General features: G+C 45.3%; 1 long non-coding RNA gene and 1 pseudogene across 1 annotated transcript; both read right to left on the reverse strand.

Moving 5' to 3' along the window:
• Window positions 1-3,375: 3,375 nt before the first annotated feature.
• On the reverse strand, window positions 3,376-3,659 carry LOC116583490 (annotated as a pseudogene).
• Window positions 3,660-8,724: 5,065 nt separating this feature from the next.
• LOC116583416 lies at window positions 8,725-9,489 on the reverse strand. Its single transcript, XR_004282715.1, has 2 exons — window positions 9,217-9,489; window positions 8,725-9,043 (listed from the first exon to the last, which is right to left on the reverse strand). It is a non-coding gene; the product is annotated as an uncharacterized LOC116583416 (long non-coding RNA).
• Window positions 9,490-9,766: the final 277 nt, after the last annotated feature.

Genomic DNA, 9,766 nt, shown 5'->3' on the forward strand with positions numbered 1-9,766 from the left:
CTTAAATTTCTTTTTTTTTTTAAGATTTTATTTACTTGACAGAGAAAGATCACAGGTAGGCAGAGAGAGAGAGAGAGAGAGGGAAGCAGGCTCCCTGCCGAGCAGAGAGCCTGATGCAGGACTCGATCCCAAGACCCTGAGATCATGACCTGAGCCGAGGGCAGCGGCTTAACCCACTGAGCCACCCAGGCACCCTGTCTTAAATTTCTTATTATTTGTTCTAAGTTTGTGGTTATCTACCCATTTTCTTTTCTTGTTTTGTGTTTTTGTGATTTCTCCTCCTTATTGATTACGGCAGTTAACATGTCTATTTTATTCTTTGGAAAAACCTTGTCTGGGATTTATTACATCTATTATCTTCTAGTTAATTGATTTCTGCTTTTATCTTTACTTTTCCCTTTTTTCCTGATTTTCCTATGTTTATTTTTGGTTTGTTTTCTAACCTTTTGAGTTGGATACTTTAATCCTTTATTTTTATGTTAATTAACACAAGTTGTTTCCTCTCAGCCCTGCCTAAACCCTGCTTACTGGAGTCCGAATACCCACTGCTTTCATTGTCTCTGTTTTATTGATAAACTTCAATTTCGGTTTGGCTATCTTCTTTGGATCGAGAGTTGTTTAAGGCAGCCTTTAAAATTTTCCAGATGATAAGAGAGTTATTGCTTTTAAAATTATTTTTAACTTTATGCATGTATTTTTACTTTTTGGAATAGATGAAGTTTGTCTCTGTAGTTTTAAATAGGTTGGTACCAATTCCGGTGTATGTGTGTGTGTGGGGTTTCCCCACCAACAAGCCATTCTTGGGACGCTAGCTGGGTGTCCCACGATTCATCTCAACCCTGATGCCATCTACCCAGAGGCAGCAACAGACTCCACAGGGGAACGGTTCCGTCCTAGGACATTGCCCCTCATTCCTGACCATAGACTCCAGCAGCGAACCCAGGTTGTTACCCGTGTGCTACAGGTCAGAGTTTCCCATTACCTCCTCCTCGCACTTTAGACACCGGTGTTAAAAGTCTACGTTGTTACCTGTTCTGACCAATTGGCTGTAAGTCAGAGGTTCCCCAGTTCCCGTCCCCAGGATCGATTGATTTGCTTGAGTGGCTCACAGGGCTCAGACAGACATTTTACTTACTAGATTCCTGGTTTATTACACAAGGACATGTCACCAGCTAGACCTCAAGACCTGACCTTCACTGCCCACCTGCTTGTACTCATTAACCTTTGTCTCACACTTTTCTTTCAGCTCTTGTTTCTGGCTTATCTCTTAACTCAGCCAAATGAAACCGTCAGAGCGTCCCTCAGGTGATGGAGATGGCCCTAGCAAGACCTCCCGCTGGCCCAGACCACCCAGACCACTGGAGCTAAACCCTCACTCGCGCCTACACAGATGGACCATAGGGTGACTCCTGGAATGACCAGCAACCACCTTTACCTCGTCGTAATACTGAACTCCCCAAGGAGGAGCCTCAGCCTCTTTTACATAACATACAAGGTATGGACAGCCTTGTTTCCTTAAGGCACTTGCGCGACCCTGTGCCCATCTCTGCATACCATGACAAGGCTTCCCTACCTCAATATTCATCCTAACCCTAAACAAAAGGTACCCATTGGCCCTCTTAGGGAGTCACAGCTCTGGAAGCTATTCCCTGTGATCTCTTTACCGATAAAGTTGACTTTGTGCAACAACTCCATTGGGTGTGTCAGTGACTCCCCAAGGAGCGAACCCACATTCTTTTGGTTACAGATGTAGATGAGGAACAGCCATATGGAAGAGATGCATGGGGCGAGGTACGGGGAAAGGATGCCAGGCTTCCATGCTTTCTGAGCAGCGTGCCACTCTGCCTCGTGTTCACCAACCCTGACGGTCTCCAAGCTCCCACCCCCCCCCCCAACCATTCTGGGGTTTAACGGCAGCTCCATTACAATGGCACAACGGATTCCATCCTTGGCCATTGGTGAGTTATTCAGCCTGCAGCCCCCCTTCCCTCTCCAGAGGCGGGCGGAGGCACAGTGAAGTTGCCAGCCCTCTCGTCACTTGATTGGTTCCCCTGCAAACCAGCCCCCTTCCTTAGATTATATAAAGGCTTTCCAAACATTCCTTCTTTAGCAGTATAAAAGACATCATCACAGGAAATTCTGAGGATTTTAGGGGCTCTGTGCCAGGAAATGGTTGAAGATAAATTGCATGTCTTTATTATAAATCACAATATCACAGGTGGAATATATGGTCAGTTTTTATGACGATTCCATGGACAGCTGAAAAGAGAAGTTGCATTCATCGTTTCGGAGTAGGGATGTAGATGCATCACTCCAACATGCCGCATGCATCCGTCATTCCCTCCTTCTGGGTCCTCACTTTGTGTTGTGTATGCTTGCGTTTGTTCATTGGTACGACGGGCTGATGGTAGACCCCATGCCAAGGGACCACACGAGTTCATCTAGGAAAGGTGCCCGGAATCACCTGTGTGTTCAATACAGGCCACCAGCTGGGGGACTAACTCGCCCACATGACCTGTCATAGGCTGAGATGAGAGAAGGTATATTTTCTGCCTTAGTTTTCTTGAATTTCCAGTCTTTTCTCCCCCTTTTCTTTTCTTCTTTTTCTGCGTTTGAATGGTGAAACTCTTTATTTTGCACATACTACATTCAAAACCATTAGCTCTTCATTGAGGAGTGCATCTTTTGTTTTTAGAAGGTGTTTTCCCCACCGCATTTAATGCCTTTTGGATGAATTCAACTTTGCATGCTATTAAGCTTTTGTACACTTAATTAATTTCTTATTTTTAAATTTTCTTTAGAGATTATTTATTTATTTATTTGTGTGTGTGTGTGTGAGAGAGAGAGAGAGAGAACACAAGCAGGGAGAAGGGAGACACAGGCTCCTTCCTAATCAGGGAGCCCGATGCGGGGCTCAATCCCAGGGACCTGGTATCATGACCTGGGTTGAAGACAGACACTTAACTGATTGAGCCACCCAGGCCCCCCATGCTATTATCCTTTTTTTTTCCCAAGAAGGCCACTGAGTTACTGATTTTAAAAAACTTTGCAAGGACAGTGACTACTCTGCCAAAAAAGGAGCCAAATAGATAAAACAGACCAGTGGGGGTGGGGGTGAGGGAAGGGCCAGAAATCCACTTGGAAAAGCTGATAATTGTTGACATGAAACTGGCAGGGAAAGAAGAAGGGAGATGCATTCAAGAGCAGGAATTTTTAAAAAGTTGAAATGATGAGGGGAGACAACTCCCAAAAAACCTTGACGTACATCAGCAGTGAGTACGACAACAGCAATCTTTTCCTTTGTAGAGGACAGGGAGGAGTCCCCACGTGGCTGCACACTCTGGAGACTCTATGCTGGGGCTAGGGGCTGGGGGCTCCCAGAGAAAGCCTCATAAGAAGGCGTCGTGCCACTCTCGAAGACGCCAAAAGCAGTCCCGGGACTGCTTGGCATTGGCACCACATGTGTCCTTCAGCCATTCCCAGGAGAGATCTTCATCTTTCTTTAGCACCAGAAACTGGCCAAGGAACACAGGGGCCTTGTCAAAGCCCCTTTCCTCCAGCTTCTTGCCCAAGGCTTCACCAATCCCGGCCAGGTTCCCCACTGGCTTTCCCCCCATGGGCTCTGCCATGAAGTCTCAGTGCTTTTGGGAAGTTGTCATCTTGATCACCTTAATCAACAGCTCCGGCTCCTGGAACGGCTCCTTATGCTATGAAGCTTTTGAGTCACTTACTCATCTTCCCTCAAAAGACCTTCCTTCTCACACCTCTACTCATAAAGGCATTCCCTTCCCCTATAAATGCCTTCACCACCTCCCCAGCCCAAACTACTAATCTCTCTCACCTCCCTCACAGAAAACTTCCCTTCATCACCTCCCCTCACAAAAAATTTCCCTTCCTAACCTCCTTCACAAAGGATTTGTGAATGGATGTCACCCCCCCACCCAATGGACTTCCCTCCACCATCCATCCTCAGGAAGACATTTTCTTCCCTCGTTTTCCCTCACAAAGGTCTTCCTTCTCTCACTTCCCTCACAAAGGTCTTCACTCCTTACTTCACTTCTAGAAGTACTAACTTCCTTCACTTCCTCTCACAAAGTCCTTCCTTCTCTCACTTTCTCTCACAACCCTCACTAAAGCATTCCCTCTGTTGCTTCCTCAAAGACCTGACTTCCTTCACCTCCCCTCTAAAAGTACAATAATCTTCAAATCTTATGTCAAAGGCCTTCTCTCCTTCTTGTGCCCCCATAAAGAATTAACTTCCTTTATCTCTCTTCATGGGGCTTGTTCCTTTCCTCACTAATGCTTTCACTGCTGGACTTGCTCTCATAATTGGTTTACCTCCATCACCTGCCATCACAAAGGCCTTCCCTCCCTTCTCTACCTTCTGAATTTCTCCCTCTCTCTAGGTGCTAATCTTCCTCATCTCTCCTCAGAAAGACCTTCCTTTGGTTTTCTTGTCTCACAAAGTTCTAATCTCCCTTGCTTCCAGTCACAAAGTCCTTCCCTCCCTCACCTTCTTTTAACAAAGTTCTCTAACTCACCTCCCCATACAGTCTTTCCTTTTCACATCTTCCTTGAAAAGGTCTACTGTCCCTCACCTCCTATCTCATAGGCCTCCCTCTTGAATGCACAAAAACTCCTTCTCTCCCTCTTTCCCTACATAAAGGCCTTCCTTTCTCTCACTAAGGCCTTCTTTGCCTCACCTCCCATCATGAAGTCATTCCTTCTCTCACCTCTCCTGACAAAGTACAAACCTCTCACAAGTTCTCTCACAAAGACATTCCCTCCCTTACCCTCTTCAAAATGGCTTCCACTCCCTCACCTCCCTTCACAAAATAGTAATTTCTCATCTCCCACAGAAAATGTCTTTCTTTCCTTACATCCATCACCAATGCATTTTCTGCCTCACCTTCCTTACAAGGTCTTTACTCCTTTCCCTATGCTCACAAGGTATTAAACTCCCTCATGTCCCTTCACAAAAGCTTTCCCTCCCTCACCTCTTTTCTTTCTCTCGGTAAGGTCTTCCTTCATTCACTTCCCTTCAGAAAGCCCTTCTTTCCCTCAACTCCCCTTAGAAAGGACTAGCATTCCTCACCTCTGGAGACAAAGTACTAACCTTCTTCACCTCATCTCACAAAGCCTTTTCCATTTTTTTAAAAAGATTTTATTTATTTATTTGACAGACAGAGATCACAAGCAGGCAGAGAGGCAGGCAGAGAGAGAGGAGGAAGCAGGCTCCCTGCTGAGCAGAGAGCCCGATGTGGGGCTCGATCCCAGGACCCCGGGACTGTGACCTGAGCCAAAGGCAGAGGCTTTAACCCACTGAGCCACTCAGGCACCCCAGCCCTTTCCACTCTTAACTTCATTCATGAAGGCCTCCTTGTCCTCATCTCTCCTTAAAACGGCATTCCTTTCCCTCATAAATGCTACTCAACTCATCTCCCACTTGCTTTCACAAAGGCCTTCTCTTCCCTCAGCAGTGCGTCCCTTCCTCACTTTCTCTCACAGTTGACTTCACTCCATCACATTCCCTCATGAAGTTTTTCCCTTCACTCATCTCCTCGCTCAAAGGTCCCCTTCATCAAGGCCTTTCACAAAGTGCTAACCTTCCTCTTCCCCACTCAAAAAGGCCTTCTTTCTTTCATGCCCCCTCAGAAAGTTCTCACCTTCCCCTACAAAGTACTTCCCTCCCTCATCTCACTTAAAAAATACCTTCTATTTCTCACCTTCCTTCAAAACTACCTCCCTAGGGGCGCCTGGGTGGCTGAGTGGGTTATGCCTCTGCCTTCGGCTCAGGTCATGATCCCAGGGTTCTGGGATCAAGCCCAACATCGGGCTCTCTGCTCAGCAGAGAGCCTGCTTCCTCCTCTCTGTCTGCCTCTCTGCCTACTTGTAATCTCTGTCTGTCAAATAAATAAATAAAATATTAAAAAAAAAACTACCTCCCTTCCCTCACTTCCCACACAAAACCATTTTACCCTTTATCATTTTCAAATATTATGTGTAAATTGTTTCAGAAATAATTTTGTCTAAATTAAAATGAGCATTTGATTAGGTATGCAGAGACTTGATGCATTGATGTTATATATGAAGAACCTGTGTTTTATTTTAGGTTATCTCTCATCTCCTTAAAGATCCTGTTTGATTTTCATTATATTGAATGCTTTGTCACAACTGAAAAGTGGATTCTTTCTACTTTTTCCTACACAGGGAAATATATTCATAAATTAAAAGAAAACAATTAAAAAATCTGATTTAAACCAATTTCCAGAAGGGAAGTGTACAGCTTAGGGTTTATTAGGAGCAAAGAGATAGTCTCCCACAGGAAAAAAAAAAAGTCTTCACAGGGATTCGCGGCTACATCCATGAGGCAAAAATAGGTTGGTATAGGGAAGAACAAGTCCAACTCTGAACTTAAAAATATTAGAGTTGAAATAAAAAGAACAAATAGTCATCAGAGAGGAAAGACAAGGGAGGACGTTAATAAGGACATGAATCTTGAGAGAAACAGCTGAGCCAGTTGCAACAGGATGAGGAAGGGTTTTCAAAGCGAGATGGAGACATTTCCGCCATTTCTGTAAAGTCTAAAATAATGTGTAGAACATAGAAATTCAGATTCCTCCTCTATAGAAGTGTTTTTATCTGTAACTTTGTCTCAAGCTATAGTGTAGATTAAATGTATTAATATGTGGGAATCCCTTAGGAAGTTTACAAGCACAGAGGAAAAGCAATGGCATTTCTCAAATGAAAGAACCACACGGCATGTTATTATCCTTTCTTATCAAATGGGAAACATCTGTAAGCGCACTTAGCCCTGGCTGCAAGTTGGATGTGCGAGCTTACCATGTCTGCCTTTGGAAGGATTTGGGGCATGAGGGAGACCCAAGTTGGGGCCCTCTAGGTTGTTTTCCCTGGGCTGCCTTGAGCAAAATATTTGCCCCATATACTCACCGGAGAGTCAGAACCTCAACCATGCTTGCCCGTAAATCATCACACTTATTAACTGATAACTTTCTTGTGTTTTCTAGAAGCAGGAACTTCTAGCAGGTGTCTTTGTTTGCCGGGCCTGCAAAAGGAAGTTTTTGGCTGGGCTGTATCTAGGCCACCTTACCCTGTCCTCGGTGCTCACCTCAGAATCACTCTCTCTGACTGATAACATCTTTGAGGCTTACTTCCTGGAAAGGCAGTTTTAAACCTTTCAAAGACACAAGACCAAAGTGAGTCATGATGCACGAGGCAATTTGGTTATGAGCATTCCCAAGTGTGTCCAAGGCAAAAGTATTTGAGAGATTGGTAATTAATAACCTTCCTAACTATCATTTGCTGACTTCTGACTATATGCCAGTCACTGCATGTAATTTAATTCTCCTAAAAGTTTCGTGATGTTGGTATTATAGGCTTTTCACAAATGTGGAGACAGGCTCACATAAATTGTTTGAATCCAGACCAATGTTTCTTTTTATTTTGTAAGTCTATTTTAAACTTTCTTCTTAATAATAAAGTGTACGTTTCTTAACAAGGCCCTATGCAACCTCATCTTTGGTGACCCCTAAAGCTTCAGTCATTTGTTTCCATTCTGGCCCTCTCTCACTGAGCTCTAGTCACACTGGCCTTTTTGCTGTTCAGCCTGCGGCCTTGTTCTTTCCTCATGATAGTGCTACTTGCTGTTTCTTCCACCTAAATACTCTTCTTTGAAATCTCCACACTACCCACTCCACCTGGGTGTTCAGGTCTCAACTCAGATGTCAACTCCTCGGGGGCTTCTTCACAGCCCACAGTTTTAACGGCTGTCCCCCTGCTCCGCCCTTTCCCCCCACTCTCAACTACCTGTCAGCCCACAAAAAAATAAGCTCCTGCCATGGAGCTTTTGACTTCTTGCTCTTCACTGTAAGCCTGGGACCTACAGCGATATCTGACACTAACTCAGCACCAAAGACACATTTCCTGAAATGCTGGTCTCTTTGGTAAATTGCCATATATATTCCGCTAATTACGTTTCTGTGAAGTATATGAGTTTGTTGTAGTCTCCCCGCAGGTGTGAGAGAGACTCCCCACACATTCCGAATTTGGTTTGGATGCTGCGTCTGCTGCTGCTGTATGAGCACCAATAGGGAATAAATGGTTCGTTACTCACATAATGAGGCTTTCTGGGGCGGCCTGGGCTGGCTCCCAAACAGGACCAACACTGGTTTGCGAGAGCTGGGGAAGAAGACTGGCTTGGGGTTTCATGGTAGTTAGGGGCTGGGGCTGGAGTAAGGGGTCCTGTACATGGGCTAGGGCTTGTGTGGCTCAAATTTCAGGGCTCCTAATCAGCAGAAGGGGAAGGAGTGGAGCTTGGAAGCTGCCAGCAGAAAACAGCATCAGACTTTCTATCACGTACTCCACCCTCTCCCTCGCATCACATGGCTCCCCATCTGGGTTCTAGCAATCTAAACCTTGATGTCACCCCTCTCTTTTTTTCCCATCCTGCCCTACTCCCCCATTCCCCTGCAAAGAAACACCAAGGTTTTTTTTCTTCCTTGCCTGTGGGTTAAAGTATCAAGGAGGGAAATCCGTCTTCAGTGCTCAGCCATGACCCAGTCTTCGTAGCCAATCCTGTGTAACTGCCGATCTACCAGTGGCCCCAGCCCTCCTGAACTTTACATACCTCTCGCCTCACAGCCTGTCTCTTCCCTTTCTTCCAACCTCCATACCATCAGAGAACTCAAAAGACACATACACAAATCATTTTCAAAATGTGTTGCTTTTATTGTCACCATTAGTGTACATTTTGGTATAAGGTTTATTCTTTATGGATTGGCCGTTTTTCAGAATTTCCTCTGGAGATGCAGAGAAGAGTTTTAGGTCTTGGGCTCTACTTGGGTGAGACATTACTCGCAGAGGCAGAGTTGTCCAGTTTCTTTTTTCCTTGGACTGCCTTATTTGGATTCGCCTTTTTATATGCCCTGCGGTAACAGACTAATCCTTTCTGCTTTCTTGTTTTCTTTGGATTACTTGAACTCTGTTGAAGGGCTAATTTTACCCTGTTGACGATCTGCTTCAACTGGTGGGAAAAGAGAGGACATTAGTTTGGGAGCAGTGGATGGGGGGTTGGAGTTGGTACATGGGAAGTGTGGATTTATAAAAGGGGTGTGGGCTGAGGAGGGAGTTTGTCCCAGACAAGGACAGGTGGGAGTCTTGGGATGTAGAGGAGGACCATAGGTTGTGTGATCTGACCTTTTCAATGTCTTCGATGTTGGGTTGACAGGGTTTCTTCTCATTCATCCTCTGTCTGTTGCTTGTAGTTGGCTGGTTAATGCTTGTGATTGGTGGTTCTGAACCTGTGCTGGGCTCCTGTGGTTTCCCACTCACCTCTACCACGTCTAAGTCAACATTGTCTTGACCAACAGTTCTCCTGATCTCCCTATATATACTCTCTCTAGTACAATGAAGAGGCATACCCTTCAGCTTCCTCTAGTCACCAAGAAACTCCTCCTAGACAGTGGTAGTCCTGGGATGACTCAGACTGACATCACAATGCACCAGCCCATCCCATCTGTGTGCAGGGAGAGGGGGGTAAAATGCGAGGAAGGGCCAAATTATCTTGTTAGGGTAGGGGGGACTTACCTCAACTCTCCCTAAAGAGCCTTCCCAAAGTGATCTTTCGACTTTCCTCATCTCTCTTGATTCATCTGTGGTGGATCACATGGCAGAGAGGGTATGTGACCCAAGCTCTTCCCCATGACCACACTACTGAGTGGTTTGTTCTGTTCTCCCCCACCCTCCA

The sequence above is a fragment of the Mustela erminea genome, chromosome X (genome assembly GCF_009829155.1).
Source record: "Mustela erminea isolate mMusErm1 chromosome X, mMusErm1.Pri, whole genome shotgun sequence".
NCBI lineage: Eukaryota > Metazoa > Chordata > Mammalia > Carnivora > Mustelidae > Mustela > Mustela erminea.